This window comes from Saccostrea echinata, unplaced genomic scaffold (assembly GCF_033153115.1).
Source record: "Saccostrea echinata isolate AGI-Se365-2 ecotype Australia unplaced genomic scaffold, CSIRO_AGI_Sech_v1 ptg000054l, whole genome shotgun sequence".
Classification (NCBI taxonomy): domain Eukaryota; kingdom Metazoa; phylum Mollusca; class Bivalvia; order Ostreida; family Ostreidae; genus Saccostrea; species Saccostrea echinata.
Genome location: NW_026889803.1, coordinates 60707501 through 60721970, shown reverse-complemented (window position 1 = coordinate 60721970; position 14470 = coordinate 60707501). Strand labels below are relative to the sequence as shown.

General features: G+C 34.9%; 1 protein-coding gene across 1 annotated transcript in view; it reads right to left on the bottom strand.

Annotated features, from left to right (window-relative positions):
* Positions 1–10427: 10427 nt before the first annotated feature.
* Positions 10428–14470, bottom strand: part of LOC133205076 (nucleolar protein dao-5-like) — a 60339-nt gene continuing 56296 nt past the window's right edge. Inside the window, exon 11 of the mRNA XM_061340815.1 lies at positions 10428–10785. The gene's annotated coding sequence lies outside the window, so the exon portion shown is untranslated. The remainder of the gene's footprint in view (positions 10786–14470) is intronic.

Here is a 14470-nt window from a genome sequence, read left to right as displayed (position 1 = left end):
TAGAAAAACATGCCGTCGCACTAACACACAACACGCCGTCGCGCTAACACACAACACGCCATCGCGCTAACACATCATTGAACAACACGCCGTCACGCTAATACAAGTTCGCACAACACGCCTTCGCGCTAACACACAACACGCCATCGCGCTAACACATCATTGAACAACACGCCGTCACGCTTATACAAGTTCGCACAACACGCCGTTGATCGCGCTAACACACAACACACCGTCGCGATAACACAAAGTTGTGTTAGCGAGTTGTGTGATAGCGCGACAGCGTGTTGTGTAAAGTTGTGTTAGCACAACAGCGTGTTAGCTCGACGGCGTGTTGTGTATAAGCGCGATGACGTGTTCTGTATAATTGTGTTAGCGTGATGGCGTGTTGTGCGTTAGCGTAATGGCGTGTTTTTCTGAACGCGCTGTTGAGCTTTTGCAAATGGCCCTATCCGGACACCATACTGCCTTATGTTTAAGGTCTATCAATGAACATTATTGTTTTACAAATTCATAATTCGAGAAACAATCCAGCGCGAGAAATACTTCCGTTTCTTCATAAATAACATATTTGTTAAAAAATCACTGCTACGTATACTAGTATACGTACATGTTCCCTATACATATATACACATGTAGCCTATGAGAGAGTACAGTTGTATTTTTAATGTAACAAACCTTTAAAATTATGCAGGACGGGGATATATTCGACAGAAATTGATACTTGTTTTTAGTTTCGATCAATCTGTCTCAGCCATATATGCCTGTGATGCGCTAAATAATCAATTCACACCATTCTATCACTCATTAAACAGGGTTCTGCAATTCAGAGTATTTCTCAAATGTGTCGTCATTCATATTAATGAAATTTAAAAGTGAATGACTCAACGTTGAATTGTTCATTTTTTACTACAAAAACACAACAAAATCACATCTTTCTTGAATCCTCACAAAAATATTAACTCGAGAAGTGGTGTTAATCAAAGGAAGATACTTAAAAACTCCAAGACATTTTTAGAAAATTTTAAATTACAAATTTTTACTGAAATTATTAGCTTCAAAACGTTCTTTAAGACACTTTATACAACCATCTGCCACGATAAATTAAAGACAAGGCTTTTTTTATGCAAGTTTTTTTTTTCATACCTTGTCATTGGTCATGTGCAAACTTATTTTGTTAAAAAACATTCTGATTGTACACGCAAGTACTCCAAGGTTGATATTAAAACGATGCTTGGTTTTCTCATTGACACTTTTGAGACCAGATCTTTCATCGGCACTAATTGTGCCCCGTTATTAGCCGACCTGTTTTGTATTCTAATTTGGAAGCAAAGTTTCTTCAAAAACTTTTTCATGAAAAAAGGTCTCTTGCCTTCAATTCGACATTTTGACATATCGACGACGTTTTATCAATTAACAATATTCATTTCCATTCTTATGTTTATTCAATATATCCCACTGAACTTTAAATAAAAGACACCACAGAATCTGACAAATCTGCTTCATGTTTCGATATTTTACTAGAGAAAGACATTGATGGCAAACTAATATCTAAACTTTATGATACTATAGTAAACGTGATGACTTCCAACTTTTCTAACGTCAAATTCCCTTATTTATATAGCAATATACCATTATCACTTGTATGGAGTTCATGTCTTTAAGTTGATTTGAAAAGCAAGAACAATTTCTAGAACGAGGCAGGGTATTTTCAAATAAGTTGATGATACAAGGATATCAACAATCTCGTTTAAAGTCAACATTTCGCAAATTCTATGATCGATACAGTGTTCTTGTCGTCGATACAATGACATTGTTTGCAAAATACAGTCTTTCGTTAGGTCGAATGTTGACTGACGTCTTTCATACACATTGTTAGGCCATTATTTTCACACTGAATTTCTTAAGGATTTTCCCGTTTGCCAGATCAAAACAAAGGACATACGGCCGGTGTGATTTATTCCTCTTCGGCACCTAGCTGATGCCACCCCTGTTTTCAGATCTATAAGGTCTGTTCGTTATTTTCACTTTTCATCTTATTCTTAGTACAAATACAGTTCCTTTTGACAGCTGTATATCAGCTACGGTGCATTAATGACTTGGCCTTTGCCTTTGGCCTTCAAAATACATCACCTGTACAAAATCAATATTAAATCAAACAGGCTGTAAAGTGTAGTAGGTTTATAAAGACCTATTTTCGTGATTTAGTAATTTTACCTATTTTATTCGTATTTTTAATTAGATTGAAAGCTACAGACCTTTTGGGATTTTCACTTATGCAAATGAGTTATTTCTTTTTTCTGCATTTGGATTTATCAGCCATTTAACAATAAAAAACGAAGGCACCTACCATTTAGAGATTTACACACTGATTATTAACGACTACGTCAGTTAAAAATTGTTTGTAAACAAGTAATTATAGGATTTAGATTCAAATCAATGTATCTCCATCAAAGAATGAACTATTCAACGTTTTTCCCCATTGAATTCATCAAAAATACAGTTTCATGCATTTTCGATATAATCTGAATTTTTTTCTTAAATAAACCATATATAAACTGTTTTGAATATTATAAGGTATGTGTATATCTGATCGTCTATAATCATTATCCCCAAAGCTTCTCAAATTATACCAAAGAAAAGGGTTCACTCATTTATTTATTGCAAGCTACCAAAAAATGTCACTTAGCTTACAAGATACATGTACATGTACTTGAGTCTGTGCTTTCAAACAACTATTTCACGAACATGCATATGTGTAATCTTTTTTGGAACTATTGAATTTTACCTGCAAATTACATTCTTGTTACCAATATGTTGTACCAACTAATATGTTAGCCGTATACTATACATACCACAGTAAAGTTCAAAACGCGAGAATCCCTAATGACCCCATCGGAAGGTTGCCCCAGTACAGGGTGTCGTGTTGCCATTGTCTAGATTGCCAGATAATGGCAGAATTCCTAACATTTTATATTAATAAAGAAGTAAGCATTTTACGGAGAGATTGCACTACACTCCCCTCGCTGCCTTCGACTTGTGAGAAAACGTGTTGCATGCTATATATCAATCCAAATCCAACAAGCAAACTTGTCAGTAGAAAATCATATTTTATATTTCATAACATGTGAAACCATTCATCCTTTATTTCTATAGAGCCTTAAAAGGATGTTGAACTTTGAACAAGAATCACAACACTGAGAGAACATTAGTATATAGACTCCATTAAGTTCAATGTCCTTTGATTCTATCATCAGGAACCACCAGGTACCCGAGTAAAAATCATTAATTCTTCCAGACATGTGCTTAACTGAGAAAGGGTTGTCAAATACTCCACCTTTACAGAAAATGGAACCTAAATTATGTTTTCTTTCTGTCCTTAATAATAAAAAGCGTATAATAAGAAGTATCGGTTAACACAATAACGACATATGGAGTAGGCTAACCACATCCCTGTAATGAATGCGAACATTCCTCGTTCGTGCTATCTTAATTTTGATCATTTTACATTTATCTGGTATTTCAATGTGTATTATAAATGAGGAAGAAACATGCGACTGAAAGTGAAATAAAAAATTTACATTGAATAATGAAATAGAACAAGAAAATAGTATTTGTAATTTCGTTGATGCTATATTCAAAACAGGAAAAGTCCTACACTGCATCTAAAACATTGCACGAAAGAACAAAACATTGCACGTAAGAAAAATACATTTTAAATCAACAATAAAATACGGAAACAATAACGCTATCAGTTTTTGACCCGATAGGTCATATGCTTTTGCAATTTTACAAAGAATAAAAAAGCTATGTTTATATTACATATGCATGCAAATATAACACTACACTGTAACGATGTACGGTCATTCTATGTTGTGGGTTGTATTAATTACCTCCTCATGATGGCTTTTTCTTTACCTGAATGACTCAAGTTTATGGGAGGCGTATCGTGTTGCTTAGTTCCGTTTTAAAGCCATATCCTTCGATTTTGGTATTTTCATTGGTCTATTTATCATCCATTGTAATTAGCATTTCATAATTAAAATCTTCATTCTGTGCCGCTAATAAAGAATGCTGAAAATGACACAAACATGACACTAATTATTTATGTATTATACTATGATGAGGGCGAGAATATTTTGCTTATATTTATTGTCTACCTTATCCTGGTGTTAACAGTAATTATCCTTTTTTTTTAAATAAATGAATGCCAATAATTAAAGTAAAATACTCCATTTTTACTTTATGATGCCCTTCTATCTGCATCAACCCGAACATTGCTAATTTTCTTTTGGTGCACAACTAGCCAATACATCATAAAAATATAGTATCAAGTTCTGTATACACTCAATATAGTTTGTATAGAATAATTACCGAGACTTCGACAGCCCAAAATGTCACATCATTTTTTATTAGGAAGGCTGTTCCAGAGCATTTGATGAAATGTGAAATTGTTACACATCCACGAATCTACCTGACCATGTAGATGTTCAAAAAATAGGTCTAGGATATTATACATTATTATGGATATGCTGCAACCATCGATATCATTGCCAGATTTTTAAAAAATGAGTATTTTACAGTTTGTCTATGCATTAATTGTAACTATTGAAATCTTTCATATTCTAAGTCTACTCTCCAGACTAAATGAACAAGTAAATTTATTCAGCAAGGCTTCAACTGTTGCAAAGCCTTTTCATACAACTATTGTGTTTCCTGCATTCAACAAATTTAACAATTCACTTGAGAAGCTCAGCATGATTCGCAATTACACGGATTTTCAAAAGAAGAAAATGTAAAACAAATACAAGTGTAAGTCTTATATACGATTTAACAACTGGTTTGATCTACTCATCCTTTTGTAATGTCCTAGGCCTACTCGGGAACTCGGGGGTAAAGCGGTGAAAAGAAGCTGATGGTACGACCTTAATCCGTATCCTGAAGGAGACCATATCTCACTTGTTGTAAGCTCTCTATACGGCAATTGTTCTCCTGGCCCGGTTGTGAAAGCTTTACGGTCAGTTAAGGATATCAAAACAATACATGCTACATTTACGATCAAAAAGAACTGCAAATAATGCGACTTTATGCATGGAGTTTTGCTTTCATAACAAATTTATAACTGGTACAGTTGTACTAGAACAGTGGATGTAATTTTGAGTATTTGCCCATACTTTGAACAATTCAAAATTGATTGCTTTAAAAATAAATATACGTGACAAAAGAGAGAATACCTACTTCTTCTTCAATACGGATATTGAGCTCTACATATGGAGGTAATAATGGGCACAAAATCATACCTTAAACTCTAGCAATCCATCTCCATATTGTTTACTGACAAAAGTTGCAGGAGGGAACGATTGATTTGGTGCCAAGGGGTGATAACCCATTTTCTTCACCCAACAAGGAAGTTGAATTGATTTGTGGAATTTAGAATTCTTCGAATTCTGGACACCCCTATCCCTCCGAATATAAAAACACACAAGACAGAAGTAGTCCCAATGTCATTTATTCTGAAATAGCAAGTAAATTACACGGGAATAATAAGAGAAAAAAGGACCAAATGAGAAAAAGAAAAGGTTAAGTGAATTTTTTTTTAAATTTCGAAATTTACATATCTTGATGTACAAAAAAAGTTATTTAAAATGCAACACTGCAAAATTATTCTGGACCTTTGACCTGCTAGAATCTAGTTCTTGACACACGACAAGGACGAGAATTAAATTATCATGATCAAAATTTACTACAAATAATCCATACTGGGAGTAGTACAAATGTACTTGAATATGTCCCATTTTCTTACAAAAATGACTTTAAAAAATTGTAGTTTTACTATTGACCTTTATTTAATATGTTTGCTAATTTCAAGTAGCTTTGATCACTCGCTTGCAATATTTCGAGGGTTTGACGATGTACCCTGTGTATGTTAGTTTACAACTAAGTGTGAATTATTCCTGGGTTTTCTGCGTAAAGAATGAACATGCATCTTTGTTTCCGTCAAACGCATTTTGTCTTACGTTTCCGTAACTGCAGCTGCATTCCACAGTCAATGATACATCCATATCTTTGACAAGTCTCTATTTCTACAAAGCATCTTTGAGGTGACAACAAAACATTTGAATTCGGGACAAGAATCGGGGACAAAGATCTGACCTAGTCTTATCACTGTCATCAGCTGATTAACAGCTGACAATTAGCGTAAGATAACAGAAAGATGTCCTGTTTTCCGGAATCTCTTCTATCTGTAGGCGTGTGAAACCTAACACCAAATATTGCACCACATTCCCTTTTGAACCAATCACAACGGCTTTTGTTTTTTTAACAAAAAATACACGAATACTTGTCAGTTGTGTAATAGGACTTGAATAGTCTAAATTACAGAGAAACATAATGCTGGTGGGAAAATACTCTCTATTCCTTGCATGACCTTGAATAACGATATATTACGATGTAATGGTGCTTCATTCATCAATAGAACTGTACAGTTCTTCGGTTTAGAAAACCCTGCAACTTAAGCTTTTGAATCAATATGTAAAATACGATACTTACAGTGTTGGGCAGTATTTTGTCAAGGCTTGTCTAAGCCTTTCTTTTCTTAAGAAATAAAATCTAAGGAGTTTGTTTTATCATTAATCTGATGTAACAAAAATTACAAAATACATAATGACCGATATTGATATTTCAATGTACAATTAGAAGTAAATTGGTCACTCTTGAAATGCATGACAAAATAGAAATGCATTTTACATGTTTAATATGTAAAATCTGTCAAAGGAAAGGAAAGATGCATGCAAGATATACCAGTCAAACAAGGAAAATTGGGAGAAACTGGGTAACTATTAATCGATGTTTAACAGCCCTTGAAAAAATCAAACTAATTTCATGAGTATAAATTTTGATCTTTCAGGAATAAAATTCGATTTCCTTAAAAAGAAACGCATCAGTTGGTAAAACCAGGACTCCAGTTTAATAATTTTAAGTAGAATTCGTACATGTTTTGCACAACCTCGATTCAATTTTTGGATATTTATGTCATTATTATACCCCCCCCCCCTCCCCGCTTGAAAAGCGGAGGTATAAAGTGATGGAGGTGACCGTCCGTCCGTGCGTCTAGCTGTCTATCCGTCCGTTACACTTGGAGATACCCGTCTCTTATCCACAACTTCTATGCCACTGAATAATATTTTAATTAGACTTTCGCAGAATCTTTATTAAATAGTGTCATTCAATGTTCACCTCCTATTTTCAGTTTTGATCGGACCGATATTTGGGCTTTCCCATAGCAAAAAATTATCTCAAATGGGAATGGAAGATATCATTGTGCGAGCTCAGTGCTTACAGTACCTCTAGCATGAAATAAATGGGTGTGTGATACATGTGATAATGACATGTATATATACCTCAAAAACACACAACTCCATTAAGTGCATCGCTTTCAAAAATCGCTTAAACTGCCATAATTTCTCAAAGTAATAACTTGTAATGATAGTCAACAAGAAAGATTTTATGATTATAAATTAGAATAATTTAGCTCAGGATGAAATCGTAAGCTTGATAATAAAAGATCTTTTGAGGACTTCTTACTTTGTGCACATTCTGGCATGTACATTGCATTACCTTGTCATTAACTCTTTAATTCAGGTGTAACAAACATCTTTTTTCAAATCATAAAACTCTGAGAAAAAGATATTGCACAAGATTAAAAGATCATACGATACAACAAAGTGAGCGTTATGCTGTGTTCCGATTTGTTCTGTTATTCAAATAAAGAGTCCAAAGCATGGTCATTGAATGACCTCATAAAACATTACAGCAAGTTGAGGATCACATATTCCTATGACCACCTCTCTATATAGGTACACACTTAATTTTATATGTCCATATCATTTCCTTTCAAGTTTTGATTCTCAGTCAAAAGGAAATCATCAACAAGAAGTCTACTTCTCTGGCTAATATATATCAGCTGGCTAACAAAACAACTAGGAGTCTACTTCCCTGACTAGCACATCAAAAGGATGCCTACATCGCTAGCCAGCATATCAACAGGAAGTCTACCTCCATGGCTAGCACATCAAAAGGATGTCTACATCGCTAGCCAGCACATCAACTGGAAGTCTACCTCCCTGGCTAGCATCTCAACAGGAAGTCTTCCTCGATGATTAGCATATCAACAGCAAGTCTACCTTACTGACTAGAACATCAACAGGAAGCCTACCTCAATGACTAGCACATCAACAGGAAGTCTACCTCACTGATAAGCACTTCAACACTTATAGCAAGTCTCCCTTACTTACTAGCACATCAACATAAAGTCTATCTCACTAATTAGCACATCAACAGGAAGACAACCTCACTAACTAGTATCCCAACAGAAGTCTTCCTCACTGATTAGCACATCAACATAATAGTCTACCTCCCTGACTAGCAAATAAACAGGAAGTCTACCTCAATGACTAGCACATCAACAGGAAATCTTACTCACTGACTAGCACATCAACAGGAAGCCTATCTCAATGACTGGCACATCAACAGGAAGTCTACCTCACTGATAAGCACCTCAACACTTATAGCAAGTCTCCCTTACTTACTAGCACATCAACATAAAGTCTATCTCACTAATTAGCACATCAACAGGAAGACTACCTCACTAACTACTAGCACATCAACAGGAAGACTACCTCACTAATTAGCACATCAACAGGAAGACTACCTCACTAACTAGCATCCAAACAGAAGTCTTCCTCACTGATTAGCACATCAACATAATAGTACCTCCCTGACTAGCAAATAAACAGGAAGTCTACCTCAATGACTAGCACATCAACAGGAAATCTTACTCACTGACTAGCACATCAACATGAAGTCTACCTCACTGATTAGCACCTTAACATAATAGTCTACCTCACTGATTAGCACCTTAACATAATAGTCTACCTCACTGATTAGCACCTCAACATAAAGTCTACCTCACTGATTAGCACCTTAACATAATAGTCTACCTCACTGATTAGCACCTCAACATAAAGTCTACCTCACTGATTAGCACCTTAACATAATAGTCTACCTCACTGATTAGCACCTCAACATAATAGTCTACCTCACTGATTAGCACCTCAACATAAAGTCTACCTCACTGATTAGCACCTCAACATAAAAGTCTACCTCAATGATTAGCACCTCAACATAATAGTCTACCTCACTGATTAGCACCTTAACATAATAGTCTACCTCACTGATTAGCACATCAACATAATAGTCTATCTCACTGATTAGCACATCAACATAGTAGTCTACCTCACTGATTAGCACCTTAACATAATAGTCTACCTCACTGATTAGCACATCAACATAATAGTCTACCTCAATGACTAGTACATCAACAGGAAGTCTACCTTACTGACATCATTAATTTATTAAGGAGACATTGTTTAGTTGAATATGACTGCATGTAGTCATTTTTATGTATAGGATACTTATGTCATGTGCTGTTGTTATCAACAGGGTGAAAGGATTCATTGCTCACCAAAATGTTGCATTTACAAGGACACACAAGGCTCTATAGATTCTCAAACACCTGCATGGCAAAATAATGGTCTCTTAAAACTGCATCTAGTTATGGATCAATTGGTCTGTGACAGGGACATCATTTGCCTTATTTATGACACTTTTATTGCATTTTTATTTAAATGTGTGCTAATATGTTCTATTTCACAATCCTACATAATCACAAGCACTTGAAGGACATACAGATGTCATATCTGAAACCAATTCCATGTTTACCAGAGAGAAATCAAAGGCCGATTCTAAAATCCTAGATCATCACACTAGCAGATGGCCAATTGCTGAAAATCAATTACATGAAAACTTAAGTACTTATTAAATAGACTTCAAAAGATATACTGAAGAATTCTGTATGTTGGCCACTGAGTGCTGTCTGGGTACTGTTGTCATAAATGTTATTTCTGGCAGACAATAACAGGAAGTAAGGTGCTGATTTCCACCAGATAATGGTTATCTCTAGTCACAGGCTGGGAACCAGTTTATGGTACTTAATCAAGAGGAGTCTGGCAGATATATTGTTGATTCTGAAGCCTCTAAGACTCTAAATAAACACTTAAAGTCTAAAACTTACAGTTTGTTCTAATGACAAGTTCCGCAAACCAGAAATACTGGCAATGAAGAATTTTACATACAGAAAGATGTAATATTATGTAATATAATCATATTTCATTTATATATATAAATGCATGTATTATACATTTCTTGCATAACAAAATTCAAGTGGTAGGACTAACACTTTTTAAAAAACAAACATATTTACTGTACTCCTTATTTAATGAGGCACATTGTTGTACATGTATATGCTGAATACATGCAATCCATACCATCTATCAGAGAGTTAAATCAAGATCAAGTATAAACAGAGATACAATTTTCTAAAGCTTTAATCATTCTAAAAAATACAATCCAAATCTTTCACAACTTGCACTTCAAAAGAGCGAATGTAAACATTGTCCATTCTGATAGCCATTTAAAATTCTTTATGTTCAAAAACTACAACAGATGAATAAAGTTCTGTTTAAAGTTTTCAAACTCCGGTGCAGAATTAATGATCTTTATAACAATATTCATCCTTCAGTGGTTGTGTCTAAACTGTAATTGGAGGTAGGAATGTAATTGGCTATCCTCTATTGTAGCTGCACCCAATGTCACCGCAAAGTCAAATTATCCTTGGCTCTGCAGGGTATCCACATAATGGCTCTCCATCCCCTCTACTTGACTAACCTATAATCAGAGGACATTTTTTCTTTATAATGTTATGTAATGTACATCTTAGTGCATGTTCTTAATCATACTACAAGGACAACCAACAATACCCCACATGAATATTCCTCAGTGTAATGTAAGATCTCTTCAATCACAATGATGTAGCTAAATGGAAATTAATCTGCACCACTTGATCACTAATTTATCTTGTAAAGTAAAAGAAAAAAACATGTTACTTAGAAAAAATGGTGCAACCAACTTTTATAAGAGTGTGATATTCTCTTCAGTCTTTCAGATACATTTCAATTCATGTGAGTAAATTCTTTGGGGGGGGGGGGGTGCTTAAAATTGACAATTTTGTTGACAAACAAGTTTTATGGTTGTGAATTTTTGAGAAAGGGATTCTCCTGAAAGTCATGAACATCGCACTAATGAAATAAAATGATTCCATAGTACTTTAAAAAAAAAGGATTAAAAAACGTAAAATAGCAACCTAGATTTTTTTCAGTTATTTCAAAATGTGCACAGATAAAGATCCTTAGGAATGTATGAATTCTAAATGAAGAGCAAAATGAATCACTATTGTGCCATCCTACTTAAATTTCAACATGTCAGTATAATTGAGAGACACTGGGCAATACACTAATCTGTAAATGTTTTGTGGGCAGATCAAAGACCTCAACTGAATAGGGAATACACAGGCTATCAGGGATTATTGGTGTGATAGAAGACACTAAAGACTCCTGGTTACCTGCTTAATCAGGTAACTAAAACCCAAACAGATAGCAGTAAAAGGCTCACAACTGGGTCAGGTATAGATACTTGTACATCTGTGTAAAAGAGATTACAAAACTTTCACCAATCACCTTTGATAGAAAAATGTAGGTCAGAAATTAGAGAATCATGTTATTAGTCCCCTACCGGTGAAACCGGAGGGGACTATAGGTTTCCTCTGAGTCTGTCCGTCCATCTGTCTGTCTGTCTGTCCCTCTGTCAGTCTGTCCCACTTGGTTTTCCGCACTTTTTTCCTAAATGCTTGCAGATATTCAGCTGATTTTTGGTATGTGAGTGTATCTTGATGAGTTACAGATCAAGTTTGCATTTCATTCCGCTTCATTGATTTTTGACGGAATTACGGCCTTTTCAATTTTTAGAGGTTTTCCGCAATTTTCTTCTAAACGCTTGCAGATATTGAGCTGATTTTTGGTATGTGGCTTTACCTAAATCAAGTTTGCATTTCGTCCCACTTCGTTAATTTTTGACGGAATTATGGCATTTTCAATTCTTAATAGGAACCAGATTACACTTGTTGGTAGGGGACTAGTATTGCTAATGCAATACTCTCTGAATGCTTGTTTTTTATGAATGTAACTTATCAACTTTTATGATACACATTTTCAGGATTTTTTTTTTTCTATAATATTACTTTTGTTTGATTTCCTCCAACTTATTTTGACTATGTTTTACTGCATTCTTATTCAACATTCCATTAAAATTAAAATATTCCATTAAAACTGAGTTTTAATGTTATTTTTTCAATGTTTTTTATTTGAAATTTTATAATCAGGCACATTGAAATGTTTGGCATTTAGTAATACATGTTTTTCAATAAAGTGAAATCATCAACCAGTCTCTCACTAAATAGAATTATCCAGCCTCTCATAAAAATCTTGAAATTTCATTGGTTGAGAAGAATACTGTATTAAACGTTATTATGCTGCCTACCGACATTCCCCCTCCATGTGACCTACCCACCACTTATATTATCAAATCAATATGCCCCCTCCACGTTCCATACTGTTAAGATCATGTTTTCATTTGAACACGCAAGGAGCCTAATAACTGACGTCATATAAGCATCAAACAACGTCACAATGTAAATAATTGTTACGGAAGGGTTTGCTTAACTCAGAGAAAATGAACTTTATTAAAAAAAAAAATCTTTGACAGGATAAATTCATTATGTAGACACTTAGAGGGGTTATACGGAAATATATGGGGTCCTTGAAAAAATGCATATTGGGTGAGACGTAAGTCGAGCCCAATATGCATTTTTTCAAGGACCCCATATATTTCCGTATTACCCCTCTAAGTGTCTACATAACTAATATTATTACACCAAGATGTAAGAGAATATCTTGTACTATTTCTTATTGAGCTTTTAGGAACCTTTGCTTGAGTGTTTTTGTTACTACGTCATCAAGTCAAACAAAATGGCACAGAAACTTCACCCTGACTGGCCAAACTATCAATCTCAGCCATGCTGTAACTAGGTTTCTCTAATTTACAAAGTCTGATCAATATCACATCTAGTATATATTATAGATCAAAGAGTTTACAGAAAAAAAAATTGATTGATCTGTTGGAATACGCTATGTTTACATTATCACAATTCTTCACAATGACAAAATTTCACACAGGTTTGATAAATCAACAAAGTTGTTAATGATAATAATAAAGGTATTTAAAGTTGTCTTATAGCTTATTGAAGATCTATATAACTAAATGACTTGTGCATGCTGATTGCTAATGCATACACTCAAACAAAAACTAATAATTATCCCCTTTTTATGTGAAATTCAAGCAGTGTTAAACACTTGTGTAGCTGTAGACTTGTGGATTTGCCTCTGGTCAAAGGGGAACAACTCTTGTAGAACAAGAGGCACATTGGCAAGGGGGGGGGGGGGGGGGGGGCTTGAATTTTAAACTACCTGATGATGCTTCCATGTCAATATATAATTTGTTTTAACAAATGGCTTTGTTGTACTTGAGAAGATTTAAAAAAAAATTCCCATATATTCTTCTGTAAAAATTTGATCCCCCATTGTGGCTCCTCCCTATCCCAGGGGTCATCATTTGAACAAACTTGAATCTACACTACCTGAGGATGCTTCCATATCAATATGACTAAACATAGCTTTTCTGTTCTTGAGAAGAAATTTTTTTCTATATGTTCCTATGTAAAACTTTTGATCCCCTTATTGGGCCCCACCCTACCCTCGGGGGTCATCATTTGAACAAAATTGAATTTACACTACCTGAGGATACTTCCACATAAATATGATCAATCAGGGCTTTGCAGTTCTTCATCAGAACATATCTTCCTACATATTTCTATTTCAGACTTTTATCCTCCATTGTGGCCCCGCCCTACCCCCAGAGGTCATGATTTGAACAAACTTGAATCTACACTACCTGAGGATGCTTCCACATAAATATGATCAATCAGGGCTTTGCTGTTCCTGAGAAGAAGATATTTAAAGATTTTTCCTATATATTTCTATGTAAAACTTTGATCCTCCATTGTGGCCCCGCCCTACCCCCCAGGGGGTCATGATTTGAACAAACTTGAATCTACACTACCTGAGGATGCTGCAATATAAATATGACCAATTAGGGCTTTGCTGTTATTGAGAAGAAGATTTTTAAAGATTTTTCCTATATATTTCTATGTAAAACTTTGATCCTCCATTCTGGCCCCGCCCTACCCCCGGGGGGTCATGATTTGAACAAACTTGAATCTACACTACCTGAGGATGCTTTCATATAAATATGACCAATTAGGGCTTTGCTGTTATTGAGAAGAAGATTTTTAAAGATTTTTCCTATATAATTCTATGTAAGACTTTGATCTTCCATTGTGGCCCCGCCCTACCCCCAGGGGTCATGATTTGGACAAATTTGAATCTACACTACCTGAGGA